Source organism: Gymnoscopelus braueri (assembly GCF_963280865.1).
Source record: "Gymnoscopelus braueri genome assembly, contig: SCAFFOLD_70, whole genome shotgun sequence".
Taxonomy (NCBI): Eukaryota; Metazoa; Chordata; class Actinopteri; order Myctophiformes; family Myctophidae; genus Gymnoscopelus; species Gymnoscopelus braueri.
In genome coordinates, this window is record NW_027660537.1 from 94,030 (window position 1) to 108,216 (window position 14,187).

Here is a 14,187-nt window from a genome sequence, read left to right on the forward strand (position 1 = left end):
CTGACCTCACTGGACGGTCCGCCACAATTTTCTTTACACCTCTCGGGCTTATCCGAGAGTCAGGCGTTGTAGGGGAGGTGTCCCCGCACGCGTGCGTATGTCAGAAGTGTCGGCAGTGTCCGCCGGCGCCGGTCCAGTGTCCACCGTTGTCTGAAAACTGCACTTTTCTGACCTCTGACCTCACTGGACGGTCCGCCACACTTTTCTTTACACCTCTCGGGCTTATCCGAGAGTGTGGCGTTGTAGGGGAGGTGTCCCCGCACGCGTGCGTATGTCAGAAGTGTCGGCAGTGTCCACCGGTGCCTGTCCAGTGTCCACTAGTCTGAAAACGGCACTTTTCTGACCTCTGACCTCACTGGACGGTCCGCCACACTTTTTTTTACACCTCTCGGGCTTATCCGATAGTGTGGCGTTGTAGGGGAGGTGTCCCCGCACGCGTGCGTATGTCAGAAGTGTCGGCAGTGTCCGCCGGCGCCGGTCCAGTGTCCACCGTTGTCTGAAAACTGCACTTTTCTGACCTCTGACCTCACTGGACGGTCCGCCACACTTTTTTTTACATCTCTCGGGCTTATCCGAGAGTGTGGCGTTGTAGGGGAGGTGTCCCCGCACGCGTGCGTATGTCAGAAGTGTCGGCAGTGTCCACCGGTGCCTGTCCAGTGTCCACCGTTGTCTGAAAACGGCACTTTTCTGACCTCTGACCTCACTGGACGGTCCGCCACACTTTTTTTTACACCTCTCGGGCTTATCCGAGAGTGTGGCGTTGTAGGGGAGGTGTCCCCGCACGCGTGCGTATGTCAGAAGTGTCGGCAGTGTCCGCCGGCGCCGGTCCAGTGTCCACCGTTGTCTGAAAACTGCACTTTTCTGACCTCTGACCTCACTGGACGGTCCGCCACACTTTTTTTTACATCTCTCGGGCTTATCCGAGAGTGTGGCGTTGTAGGGGAGGTGTCCCCGCACGCGTGCGTATGTCAGAAGTGTCGGCAGTGTCCGCCGGCGCCGGTCCAGTGTCCACCGTTGTCTGAAAACTGCACTTTTCTGACCTCTGACCTCACTGGACGGTCCGCCACACTTTTCTTTACACCTCTCGGGCTTATCCGAGAGTGTGGCGTTGTAGGGGAGGTGTCCCCGCACGCGTGCGTATGTCAGAAGTGTCGGCAGTGTCCACCGGTGCCTGTCCAGTGTCCACCGTTGTCTGAAAACGGCACTTTTCTGACCTCTGACCTCACTGGACGGTCCGCCACACTTTTTTTTACACCTCTCGGGCTTATCCGAGAGTGTGGCGTTGTAGGGGAGGTGTCCCCGCACGCGTGCGTATGTCAGAAGTGTCGGCAGTGTCCGCCGGCGCCGGTCCAGTGTCCACCGTTGTCTGAAAACTGCACTTTTCTGACCTCTGACCTCACTGGACGGTCCGCCACACTTTTTTTTACATCTCTCGGGCTTATCCGAGAGTGTGGCGTTGTAGGGGAGGTGTCCCCGCACGCGTGCGTATGTCAGAAGTGTCGGCAGTGTCCGCCGGCGCCGGTCCAGTGTCCACCGTTGTCTGAAAACTGCACTTTTCTGACCTCTGACCTCACTGGACGGTCCGCCACACTTTTCTTTACACCTCTCGGGCTTATCCGAGAGTGTGGCGTTGTAGGGGAGGTGTCCCCGCACGCGTGCGTATGTCAGAAGTGTCGGCAGTGTCCGCCGGCGCCGGTCCAGTGTCCACCGTTGTCTGAAAACTGCACTTTTCTGACCTCTGACCTCACTGGACGGTCCGCCACACTTTTCTTTACACCTCTCGGGCTTATCCGAGAGTGTGGCGTTGTAGGGGAGGTGTCCCCGCACGCGTGCGTATGTCAGAAGTGTCGGCAGTGTCCGCCGGCGCCGGTCCAGTGTCCACCGTTGTCTGAAAACTGCACTTTTCTGACCTCTGACCTCACTGGACGGTCCGCCACACTTTTTTTTACATCTCTCGGGCTTATCCGAGAGTGTGGCGTTGTAGGGGAGGTGTCCCCGCACGCGTGCGTATGTCAGAAGTGTCGGCAGTGTCCGCCGGCGCCGGTCCAGTGTCCACCGTTGTCTGAAAACTGCACTTTTCTGACCTCTGACCTCACTGGACGGTCCGCCACACTTTTCTTTACACCTCTCGGGCTTATCCGAGAGTGTGGCGTTGTAGGGGAGGTGTCCCCGCACGCGTGCGTATGTCAGAAGTGTCGGCAGTGTCCGCCGGCGCCGGTCCAGTGTCCACCGTTGTCTGAAAACTGCACTTTTCTGACCTCTGACCTCACTGGACGGTCCGCCACACTTTTTTTTACATCTCTCGGGCTTATCCGAGAGTGTGGCGTTGTAGGGGAGGTGTCCCCGCACGCGTGCGTATGTCAGAAGTGTCGGCAGTGTCCGCCGGCGCCGGTCCAGTGTCCACCGTTGTCTGAAAACTGCACTTTTCTGACCTCTGACCTCACTGGACGGTCCGCCACAATTTTCTTTACACCTCTCGGGCTTATCCGAGAGTCTGGCGTTGTAGGGGAGGTGTCCCCGCACGCGTGCGTATGTCAGAAGTGTCGGCAGTGTCCGCCGGCGCCGGTCCAGTGTCCACCGTTGTCTGAAAACTGCACTTTTCTGACCTCTGACCTCACTGGACGGTCCGCCACACTTTTCTTTACACCTCTCGGGCTTATCCGAGAGTCTGGCGTTGTAGGGGAGGTGTCCCTGCACGCGTGCGTATGTCAGAAGTGTCGGCAGTGTCCGCCGGCGCCGGTCCAGTGTCCACCGTTGTCTGAAAACTGCACTTTTCTGACCTCTGACCTCACTGGACGGTCCGCCACACTTTTCTTTACACCTCTCGGGCTTATCCGAGAGTGTGGCGTTGTAGGGGAGGTGTCCCCGCACGCGTGCGTATGTCAGAAGTGTCGGCAGTGTCCACCGGTGCCTGTCCAGTGTCCACTGTTGTCTCATAACGGCACTTTTCTGACCTCTGACCTCACTGGACGGTCCGCCACACTTTTTTTTACACCTCTCGGGCTTATCCGAGAGTGTGGCGTTGTAGGGGAGGTGTCCCCGCACGCGTGCGTATGTCAGAAGTGTCGGCAGTGTCCGCCGGCGCCGGTCCAGTGTCCACGTTGTCTGAAAACTGCACTTTTCTGACCTCTGACCTCACTGGACGGTCCGCCACACTTTTCTTTACACCTCTCGGGCTTATCCGAGAGTCTGGCGTTGTAGGGGAGGTGTCCCCGCACGCGTGCGTATGTCAGAAGTGTCGGCAGTGTCCGCCGGCGCCGGTCCAGTGTCCACCGTTGTCTGAAAACTGCACTTTTCTGACCTCTGACCTCACTGGACGGTCCGCCACACTTTTTTTTACATCTCTCGGGCTTATCCGAGAGTGTGGCGTTGTAGGGGAGGTGTCCCCGCACGCGTGCGTATGTCAGAAGTGTCGGCAGTGTCCGCCGGCGCCGGTCCAGTGTCCACCGTTGTCTGAAAACTGCACTTTTCTGACCTCTGACCTCACTGGACGGTCCGCCACACTTTTTTTTACATCTCTTGGGCTTATCCGAGAGTGTGGCGTTGTAGGGGAGGTGTCCCCGCACGCGTGCGTATGTCAGAAGTGTCGGCAGTGTCCGCCGGCGCCGGTCCAGTGTCCACCGTTGTCTGAAAACTGCACTTTTCTGACCTCTGACCTCTCTGGACGGTCCGCCAGACTTTTCTTTACACCTCTCGGGCTTATCCGAGAGTCTGGCGTTGTAGGGGAGGTGTCCCCGCACGCGTGCGTATGTCAGAAGTGTCGGCAGTGTCCGCCGGCGCCGGTCCAGTGTCCACCGTTGTCTGAAAACTGCACTTTTCTGACCTCTGACCTCACTGGACGGTCCGCCACACTTTTCTTTACACCTCTCGGGCTTATCCGAGAGTGTGGCGTTGTAGGGGAGGTGTCCCCGCACGCGTGCGTATGTCAGAAGTGTCGGCAGTGTCCACCGGTGCCTGTCCAGTGTCCACCGTTGTCTGAAAACGGCACTTTTCTGACCTCTGACCTCACTGGACGGTCCGCCACACTTTCTTTTACACCTCTCGGGCTTATCCGAGAGTGTGGCGTTGTAGGGGAGGTGTCCCCGCACGCGTGCGTATGTCAGAAGTGTCGGCAGTGTCCACCGGTGCCTGTCCAGTGTCCACTGTTGTCTCATAACGGCACTTTTCTGACCTCTGACCTCACTGGACGGTCCGCCACACTTTTTTTTACACCTCTCGGGCTTATCCGAGAGTGTGGCGTTGTAGGGGAGGTGTCCCCGCACGCGTGCGTATGTCAGAAGTGTCGGCAGTGTCCGCCGGCGCCGGTCCAGTGTCCACGTTGTCTGAAAACTGCACTTTTCTGACCTCTGACCTCACTGGACGGTCCGCCACACTTTTCTTTACACCTCTCGGGCTTATCCGAGAGTCTGGCGTTGTAGGGGAGGTGTCCCCGCACGCGTGCGTATGTCAGAAGTGTCGGCAGTGTCCGCCGGCGCCGGTCCAGTGTCCACCGTTGTCTGAAAACTGCACTTTTCTGACCTCTGACCTCACTGGACGGTCCGCCACACTTTTTTTTACATCTCTCGGGCTTATCCGAGAGTGTGGCGTTGTAGGGGAGGTGTCCCCGCACGCGTGCGTATGTCAGAAGTGTCGGCAGTGTCCGCCGGCGCCGGTCCAGTGTCCACCGTTGTCTGAAAACTGCACTTTTCTGACCTCTGACCTCACTGGACGGTCCGCCACACTTTTTTTTACATCTCTTGGGCTTATCCGAGAGTGTGGCGTTGTAGGGGAGGTGTCCCCGCACGCGTGCGTATGTCAGAAGTGTCGGCAGTGTCCGCCGGCGCCGGTCCAGTGTCCACCGTTGTCTGAAAACTGCACTTTTCTGACCTCTGACCTCTCTGGACGGTCCGCCAGACTTTTCTTTACACCTCTCGGGCTTATCCGAGAGTCTGGCGTTGTAGGGGAGGTGTCCCCGCACGCGTGCGTATGTCAGAAGTGTCGGCAGTGTCCGCCGGCGCCGGTCCAGTGTCCACCGTTGTCTGAAAACTGCACTTTTCTGACCTCTGACCTCACTGGACGGTCCGCCACACTTTTCTTTACACCTCTCGGGCTTATCCGAGAGTGTGGCGTTGTAGGGGAGGTGTCCCCGCACGCGTGCGTATGTCAGAAGTGTCGGCAGTGTCCACCGGTGCCTGTCCAGTGTCCACCGTTGTCTGAAAACGGCACTTTTCTGACCTCTGACCTCACTGGACGGTCCGCCACACTTTCTTTTACACCTCTCGGGCTTATCCGAGAGTGTGGCGTTGTAGGGGAGGTGTCCCCGCACGCGTGCGTATGTCAGAAGTGTCGGCAGTGTCCGCCGGCGCCGGTCCAGTGTCCACCGTTGTCTGAAAACTGCACTTTTCTGACCTCTGACCTCACTGGACGGTCCGCCACACTTTTTTTTACATCTCTCGGGCTTATCCGAGAGTGTGGCGTTGTAGGGGAGGTGTCCCCGCACGCGTGCGTATGTCAGAAGTGTCGGCAGTGTCCGCCGGCGCCGGTCCAGTGTCCACCGTTGTCTGAAAACTGCACTTTTCTGACCTCTGACCTCACTGGACGGTCCGCCACAATTTTCTTTACACCTCTCGGGCTTATCCGAGAGTCTGGCGTTGTAGGGGAGGTGTCCCCGCACGCGTGCGTATGTCAGAAGTGTCGGCAGTGTCCGCCGGCGCCGGTCCAGTGTCCACCGTTGTCTGAAAACTGCACTTTTCTGACCTCTGACCTCACTGGACGGTCCGCCACACTTTTCTTTACACCTCTCGGGCTTATCCGAGAGTGTGGCGTTGTAGGGGAGGTGTCCCCGCACGCGTGCGTATGTCAGAAGTGTCGGCAGTGTCCACCGGTGCCTGTCCAGTGTCCACTAGTCTGAAAACGGCACTTTTCTGACCTCTGACCTCACTGGACGGTCCGCCACACTTTTTTTTACACCTCTCGGGCTTATCCGATAGTGTGGCGTTGTAGGGGAGGTGTCCCCGCACGCGTGCGTATGTCAGAAGTGTCGGCAGTGTCCGCCGGCGCCGGTCCAGTGTCCACCGTTGTCTGAAAACTGCACTTTTCTGACCTCTGACCTCACTGGACGGTCCGCCACACTTTTTTTTACATCTCTCGGGCTTATCCGAGAGTGTGGCGTTGTAGGGGAGGTGTCCCCGCACGCGTGCGTATGTCAGAAGTGTCGGCAGTGTCCACCGGTGCCTGTCCAGTGTCCACCGTTGTCTGAAAACGGCACTTTTCTGACCTCTGACCTCACTGGACGGTCCGCCACACTTTGTTTTACACCTCTCGGGCTTATCCGAGAGTGTGGCGTTGTAGGGGAGGTGTCCCCGCACGCGTGCGTATGTCAGAAGTGTCGGCAGTGTCCGCCGGCGCCGGTCCAGTGTCCACCGTTGTCTGAAAACTGCACTTTTCTGACCTCTGACCTCACTGGACGGTCCGCCACACTTTTTTTTACATCTCTCGGGCTTATCCGAGAGTGTGGCGTTGTAGGGGAGGTGTCCCCGCACGCGTGCGTATGTCAGAAGTGTCGGCAGTGTCCGCCGGCGCCGGTCCAGTGTCCACCGTTGTCTGAAAACTGCACTTTTCTGACCTCTGACCTCACTGGACGGTCCGCCACACTTTTCTTTACACCTCTCGGGCTTATCCGAGAGTGTGGCGTTGTAGGGGAGGTGTCCCCGCACGCGTGCGTATGTCAGAAGTGTCGGCAGTGTCCGCCGGCGCCGGTCCAGTGTCCACCGTTGTCTGAAAACTGCACTTTTCTGACCTCTGACCTCACTGGACGGTCCGCCACACTTTTCTTTACACCTCTCGGGCTTATCCGAGAGTGTGGCGTTGTAGGGGAGGTGTCCCCGCACGCGTGCGTATGTCAGAAGTGTCGGCAGTGTCCACCGGTGCCTGTCCAGTGTCCACCGTTGTCTGAAAACGGCACTTTTCTGACCTCTGACCTCACTGGACGGTCCGCCACACTTTCTTTTACACCTCTCGGGCTTATCCGAGAGTGTGGCGTTGTAGGGGAGGTGTCCCCGCACGCGTGCGTATGTCAGAAGTGTCGGCAGTGTCCGCCGGCGCCGGTCCAGTGTCCACCGTTGTCTGAAAACTGCACTTTTCTGACCTCTGACCTCACTGGACGGTCCGCCACACTTTTTTTTACATCTCTCGGGCTTATCCGAGAGTGTGGCGTTGTAGGGGAGGTGTCCCCGCACGCGTGCGTATGTCAGAAGTGTCGGCAGTGTCCGCCGGCGCCGGTCCAGTGTCCACCGTTGTCTGAAAACTGCACTTTTCTGACCTCTGACCTCACTGGACGGTCCGCCACAATTTTCTTTACACCTCTCGGGCTTATCCGAGAGTCTGGCGTTGTAGGGGAGGTGTCCCCGCACGCGTGCGTATGTCAGAAGTGTCGGCAGTGTCCGCCGGCGCCGGTCCAGTGTCCACCGTTGTCTGAAAACTGCACTTTTCTGACCTCTGACCTCACTGGACGGTCCGCCACACTTTTCTTTACACCTCTCGGGCTTATCCGAGAGTGTGGCGTTGTAGGGGAGGTGTCCCCGCACGCGTGCGTATGTCAGAAGTGTCGGCAGTGTCCACCGGTGCCTGTCCAGTGTCCACTAGTCTGAAAACGGCACTTTTCTGACCTCTGACCTCACTGGACGGTCCGCCACACTTTTTTTTACACCTCTCGGGCTTATCCGATAGTGTGGCGTTGTAGGGGAGGTGTCCCCGCACGCGTGCGTATGTCAGAAGTGTCGGCAGTGTCCGCCGGCGCCGGTCCAGTGTCCACCGTTGTCTGAAAACTGCACTTTTCTGACCTCTGACCTCACTGGACGGTCCGCCACACTTTTTTTTACATCTCTCGGGCTTATCCGAGAGTGTGGCGTTGTAGGGGAGGTGTCCCCGCACGCGTGCGTATGTCAGAAGTGTCGGCAGTGTCCACCGGTGCCTGTCCAGTGTCCACCGTTGTCTGAAAACGGCACTTTTCTGACCTCTGACCTCACTGGACGGTCCGCCACACTTTTTTTTACACCTCTCGGGCTTAACCGAGAGTGTGGCGTTGTAGGGGAGGTGTCCCCGCACGCGTGCGTATGTCAGAAGTGTCGGCAGTGTCCGCCGGCGCCGGTCCAGTGTCCACCGTTGTCTGAAAACTGCACTTTTCTGACCTCTGACCTCACTGGACGGTCCGCCACACTTTTTTTTACATCTCTCGGGCTTATCCGAGAGTGTGGCGTTGTAGGGGAGGTGTCCCCGCACGCGTGCGTATGTCAGAAGTGTCGGCAGTGTCCGCCGGCGCCGGTCCAGTGTCCACCGTTGTCTGAAAACTGCACTTTTCTGACCTCTGACCTCACTGGACGGTCCGCCACACTTTTCTTTACACCTCTCGGGCTTATCCGAGAGTGTGGCGTTGTAGGGGAGGTGTCCCCGCACGCGTGCGTATGTCAGAAGTGTCGGCAGTGTCCACCGGTGCCTGTCCAGTGTCCACCGTTGTCTGAAAACGGCACTTTTCTGACCTCTGACCTCACTGGACGGTCCGCCACACTTTTTTTTACACCTCTCGGGCTTATCCGAGAGTGTGGCGTTGTAGGGGAGGTGTCCCCGCACGCGTGCGTATGTCAGAAGTGTCGGCAGTGTCCGCCGGCGCCGGTCCAGTGTCCACCGTTGTCTGAAAACTGCACTTTTCTGACCTCTGACCTCACTGGACGGTCCGCCACACTTTTTTTTACATCTCTCGGGCTTATCCGAGAGTGTGGCGTTGTAGGGGAGGTGTCCCCGCACGCGTGCGTATGTCAGAAGTGTCGGCAGTGTCCGCCGGCGCCGGTCCAGTGTCCACCGTTGTCTGAAAACTGCACTTTTCTGACCTCTGACCTCACTGGACGGTCCGCCACAATTTTCTTTACACCTCTCGGGCTTATCCGAGAGTCTGGCGTTGTAGGGGAGGTGTCCCCGCACGCGTGCGTATGTCAGAAGTGTCGGCAGTGTCCGCCGGCGCCGGTCCAGTGTCCACCGTTGTCTGAAAACTGCACTTTTCTGACCTCTGACCTCACTGGACGGTCCGCCACACTTTTCTTTACACCTCTCGGGCTTATCCGAGAGTGTGGCGTTGTAGGGGAGGTGTCCCCGCACGCGTGCGTATGTCAGAAGTGTCGGCAGTGTCCACCGGTGCCTGTCCAGTGTCCACTAGTCTGAAAACGGCACTTTTCTGACCTCTGACCTCACTGGACGGTCCGCCACACTTTTTTTTACACCTCTCGGGCTTATCCGAGAGTGTGGCGTTGTAGGGGAGGTGTCCCCGCACGCGTGCGTATGTCAGAAGTGTCGGCAGTGTCCGCCGGCGCCGGTCCAGTGTCCACCGTTGTCTGAAAACTGCACTTTTCTGACCTCTGACCTCACTGGACGGTCCGCCACACTTTTTTTTACATCTCTCGGGCTTATCCGAGAGTGTGGCGTTGTAGGGGAGGTGTCCCCGCACGCGTGCGTATGTCAGAAGTGTCGGCAGTGTCCGCCGGCGCCGGTCCAGTGTCCACCGTTGTCTGAAAACTGCACTTTTCTGACCTCTGACCTCACTGGACGGTCCGCCACACTTTTCTTTACACCTCTCGGGCTTATCCGAGAGTGTGGCGTTGTAGGGGAGGTGTCCCCGCACGCGTGCGTATGTCAGAAGTGTCGGCAGTGTCCGCCGGCGCCGGTCCAGTATCCACCGTTGTCTGAAAACTGCACTTTTCTGACCTCTGACCTCACTGGACGGTCCGCCACACTTTTTTTTACATCTCTCGGGCTTATCCGAGAGTGTGGCGTTGTAGGGGAGGTGTCCCCGCACGCGTGCGTATGTCAGAAGTGTCGGCAGTGTCCGCCGGCGCCGGTCCAGTGTCCACCGTTGTCTGAAAACTGCACTTTTCTGACCTCTGACCTCACTGGACGGTCCGCCACACTTTTCTTTACACCTCTCGGGCTTATCCGAGAGTCTGGCGTTGTAGGGGAGGTGTCCCTGCACGCGTGCGTATGTCAGAAGTGTCGGCAGTGTCCGCCGGCGCCGGTCCAGTGTCCACCGTTGTCTGAAAACTGCACTTTTCTGACCTCTGACCTCACTGGACGGTCCGCCACACTTTTCTTTACACCTCTCGGGCTTATCCGAGAGTGTGGCGTTGTAGGGGAGGTGTCCCCGCACGCGTGCGTATGTCAGAAGTGTCGGCAGTGTCCGCCGGCGCCGGTCCAGTGTCCACCGTTGTCTGAAAACTGCACTTTTCTGACCTCTGACCTCACTGGACGGTCCGCCACACTTTTCTTTACACCTCTCGGGCTTATCCGAGAGTGTGGCGTTGTAGGGGAGGTGTCCCCGCACGCGTGCGTATGTCAGAAGTGTCGGCAGTGTCCGCCGGCGCCGGTCCAGTGTCCACCGTTGTCTGAAAACTGCACTTTTCTGACCTCTGACCTCACTGGACGGTCCGCCACACTTTTCTTTACACCTCTCGGGCTTATCCGAGAGTGTGGCGTTGTAGGGGAGGTGTCCCCGCACGCGTGCGTATGTCAGAAGTGTCGGCAGTGTCCACCGGTGCCTGTCCAGTGTCCACCGTTGTCTGAAAACGGCACTTTTCTGACCTCTGACCTCACTGGACGGTCCGCCACACTTTCTTTTACACCTCTCGGGCTTATCCGAGAGTGTGGCGTTGTAGGGGAGGTGTCCCCGCACGCGTGCGTATGTCAGAAGTGTCGGCAGTGTCCGCCGGCGCCGGTCCAGTGTCCACCGTTGTCTGAAAACTGCACTTTTCTGACCTCTGACCTCACTGGACGGTCCGCCACACTTTTTTTTACATCTCTCGGGCTTATCCGAGAGTGTGGCGTTGTAGGGGAGGTGTCCCCGCACGCGTGCGTATGTCAGAAGTGTCGGCAGTGTCCGCCGGCGCCGGTCCAGTGTCCACCGTTGTCTGAAAACTGCACTTTTCTGACCTCTGACCTCACTGGACGGTCCGCCACAATTTTCTTTACACCTCTCGGGCTTATCCGAGAGTCTGGCGTTGTAGGGGAGGTGTCCCCGCACGCGTGCGTATGTCAGAAGTGTCGGCAGTGTCCGCCGGCGCCGGTCCAGTGTCCACCGTTGTCTGAAAACTGCACTTTTCTGACCTCTGACCTCACTGGACGGTCCGCCACACTTTTCTTTACACCTCTCGGGCTTATCCGAGAGTGTGGCGTTGTAGGGGAGGTGTCCCCGCACGCGTGCGTATGTCAGAAGTGTCGGCAGTGTCCACCGGTGCCTGTCCAGTGTCCACTAGTCTGAAAACGGCACTTTTCTGACCTCTGACCTCACTGGACGGTCCGCCACACTTTTTTTTACACCTCTCGGGCTTATCCGATAGTGTGGCGTTGTAGGGGAGGTGTCCCCGCACGCGTGCGTATGTCAGAAGTGTCGGCAGTGTCCGCCGGCGCCGGTCCAGTGTCCACCGTTGTCTGAAAACTGCACTTTTCTGACCTCTGACCTCACTGGACGGTCCGCCACACTTTTTTTTACATCTCTCGGGCTTATCCGAGAGTGTGGCGTTGTAGGGGAGGTGTCCCCGCACGCGTGCGTATGTCAGAAGTGTCGGCAGTGTCCACCGGTGCCTGTCCAGTGTCCACTAGTCTGAAAACGGCACTTTTCTGACCTCTGACCTCACTGGACGGTCCGCCACACTTTTTTTTACACCTCTCGGGCTTATCCGATAGTGTGGCGTTGTAGGGGAGGTGTCCCCGCACGCGTGCGTATGTCAGAAGTGTCGGCAGTGTCCGCCGGCGCCGGTCCAGTGTCCACCGTTGTCTGAAAACTGCACTTTTCTGACCTCTGACCTCACTGGACGGTCCGCCACACTTTTTTTTACATCTCTCGGGCTTATCCGAGAGTGTGGCGTTGTAGGGGAGGTGTCCCCGCACGCGTGCGTATGTCAGAAGTGTCGGCAGTGTCCACCGGTGCCTGTCCAGTGTCCACCGTTGTCTGAAAACGGCACTTTTCTGACCTCTGACCTCACTGGACGGTCCGCCACACTTTTTTTTACACCTCTCGGGCTTATCCGAGAGTGTGGCGTTGTAGGGGAGGTGTCCCCGCACGCGTGCGTATGTCAGAAGTGTCGGCAGTGTCCGCCGGCGCCGGTCCAGTGTCCACCGTTGTCTGAAAACTGCACTTTTCTGACCTCTGACCTCACTGGACGGTCCGCCACACTTTTTTTTACATCTCTCGGGCTTATCCGAGAGTGTGGCGTTGTAGGGGAGGTGTCCCCGCACGCGTGCGTATGTCAGAAGTGTCGGCAGTGTCCGCCGGCGCCGGTCCAGTGTCCACCGTTGTCTGAAAACTGCACTTTTCTGACCTCTGACCTCACTGGACGGTCCGCCACACTTTTCTTTACACCTCTCGGGCTTATCCGAGAGTGTGGCGTTGTAGGGGAGGTGTCCCCGCACGCGTGCGTATGTCAGAAGTGTCGGCAGTGTCCACCGGTGCCTGTCCAGTGTCCACCGTTGTCTGAAAACGGCACTTTTCTGACCTCTGACCTCACTGGACGGTCCGCCACACTTTTTTTTACACCTCTCGGGCTTATCCGAGAGTGTGGCGTTGTAGGGGAGGTGTCCCCGCACGCGTGCGTATGTCAGAAGTGTCGGCAGTGTCCGCCGGCGCCGGTCCAGTGTCCACCGTTGTCTGAAAACTGCACTTTTCTGACCTCTGACCTCACTGGACGGTCCGCCACACTTTTTTTTACATCTCTCGGGCTTATCCGAGAGTGTGGCGTTGTAGGGGAGGTGTCCCCGCACGCGTGCGTATGTCAGAAGTGTCGGCAGTGTCCGCCGGCGCCGGTCCAGTGTCCACCGTTGTCTGAAAACTGCACTTTTCTGACCTCTGACCTCACTGGACGGTCCGCCACAATTTTCTTTACACCTCTCGGGCTTATCCGAGAGTCTGGCGTTGTAGGGGAGGTGTCCCCGCACGCGTGCGTATGTCAGAAGTGTCGGCAGTGTCCGCCGGCGCCGGTCCAGTGTCCACCGTTGTCTGAAAACTGCACTTTTCTGACCTCTGACCTCACTGGACGGTCCGCCACACTTTTCTTTACACCTCTCGGGCTTATCCGAGAGTGTGGCGTTGTAGGGGAGGTGTCCCCGCACGCGTGCGTATGTCAGAAGTGTCGGCAGTGTCCACCGGTGCCTGTCCAGTGTCCACTAGTCTGAAAACGGCACTTTTCTGACCTCTGACCTCACTGGACGGTCCGCCACACTTTTTTTTACACCTCTCGGGCTTATCCGAGAGTGTGGCGTTGTAGGGGAGGTGTCCCCGCACGCGTGCGTATGTCAGAAGTGTCGGCAGTGTCCGCCGGCGCCGGTCCAGTGTCCACCGTTGTCTGAAAACTGCACTTTTCTGACCTCTGACCTCACTGGATGGTCCGCCACACTTTTTTTTACATCTCTCGGGCTTATCCGAGAGTGTGGCGTTGTAGGGGAGGTGTCCCCGCACGCGTGCGTATGTCAGAAGTGTCGGCAGTGTCCGCCGGCGCCGGTCCAGTGTCCACCGTTGTCTGAAAACTGCACTTTTCTGACCTCTGACCTCACTGGACGGTCCGCCACACTTTTCTTTACACCTCTCGGGCTTATCCGAGAGTGTGGCGTTGTAGGGGAGGTGTCCCCGCACGCGTGCGTATGTCAGAAGTGTCGGCAGTGTCCGCCGGCGCCGGTCCAGTATCCACCGTTGTCTGAAAACTGCACTTTTCTGACCTCTGACCTCACTGGACGGTCCGCCACACTTTTTTTTACATCTCTCGGGCTTATCCGAGAGTGTGGCGTTGTAGGGGAGGTGTCCCCGCACGCGTGCGTATGTCAGAAGTGTCGGCAGTGTCCGCCGGCGCCGGTCCAGTGTCCACCGTTGTCTGAAAACTGCACTTTTCTGACCTCTGACCTCACTGGACGGTCCGCCACACTTTTTTTTACATCTCTCGGGCTTATCCGAGAGTGTGGCGTTGTAGGGGAGGTGTCCCCGCACGCGTGCGTATGTCAGAAGTGTCGGCAGTGTCCGCCGGCGCCGGTCCAGTGTCCACCGTTGTCTGAAAACTGCACTTTTCTGACCTCTGACCTCACTGGACGGTCCGCCACACTTTTCTTTACACCTCTCGGGCTTATCCGAGAGTGTGGCGTTGTAGGGGAGGTGTCCCCGCACGCGTGCGTATGTCAGAAGTG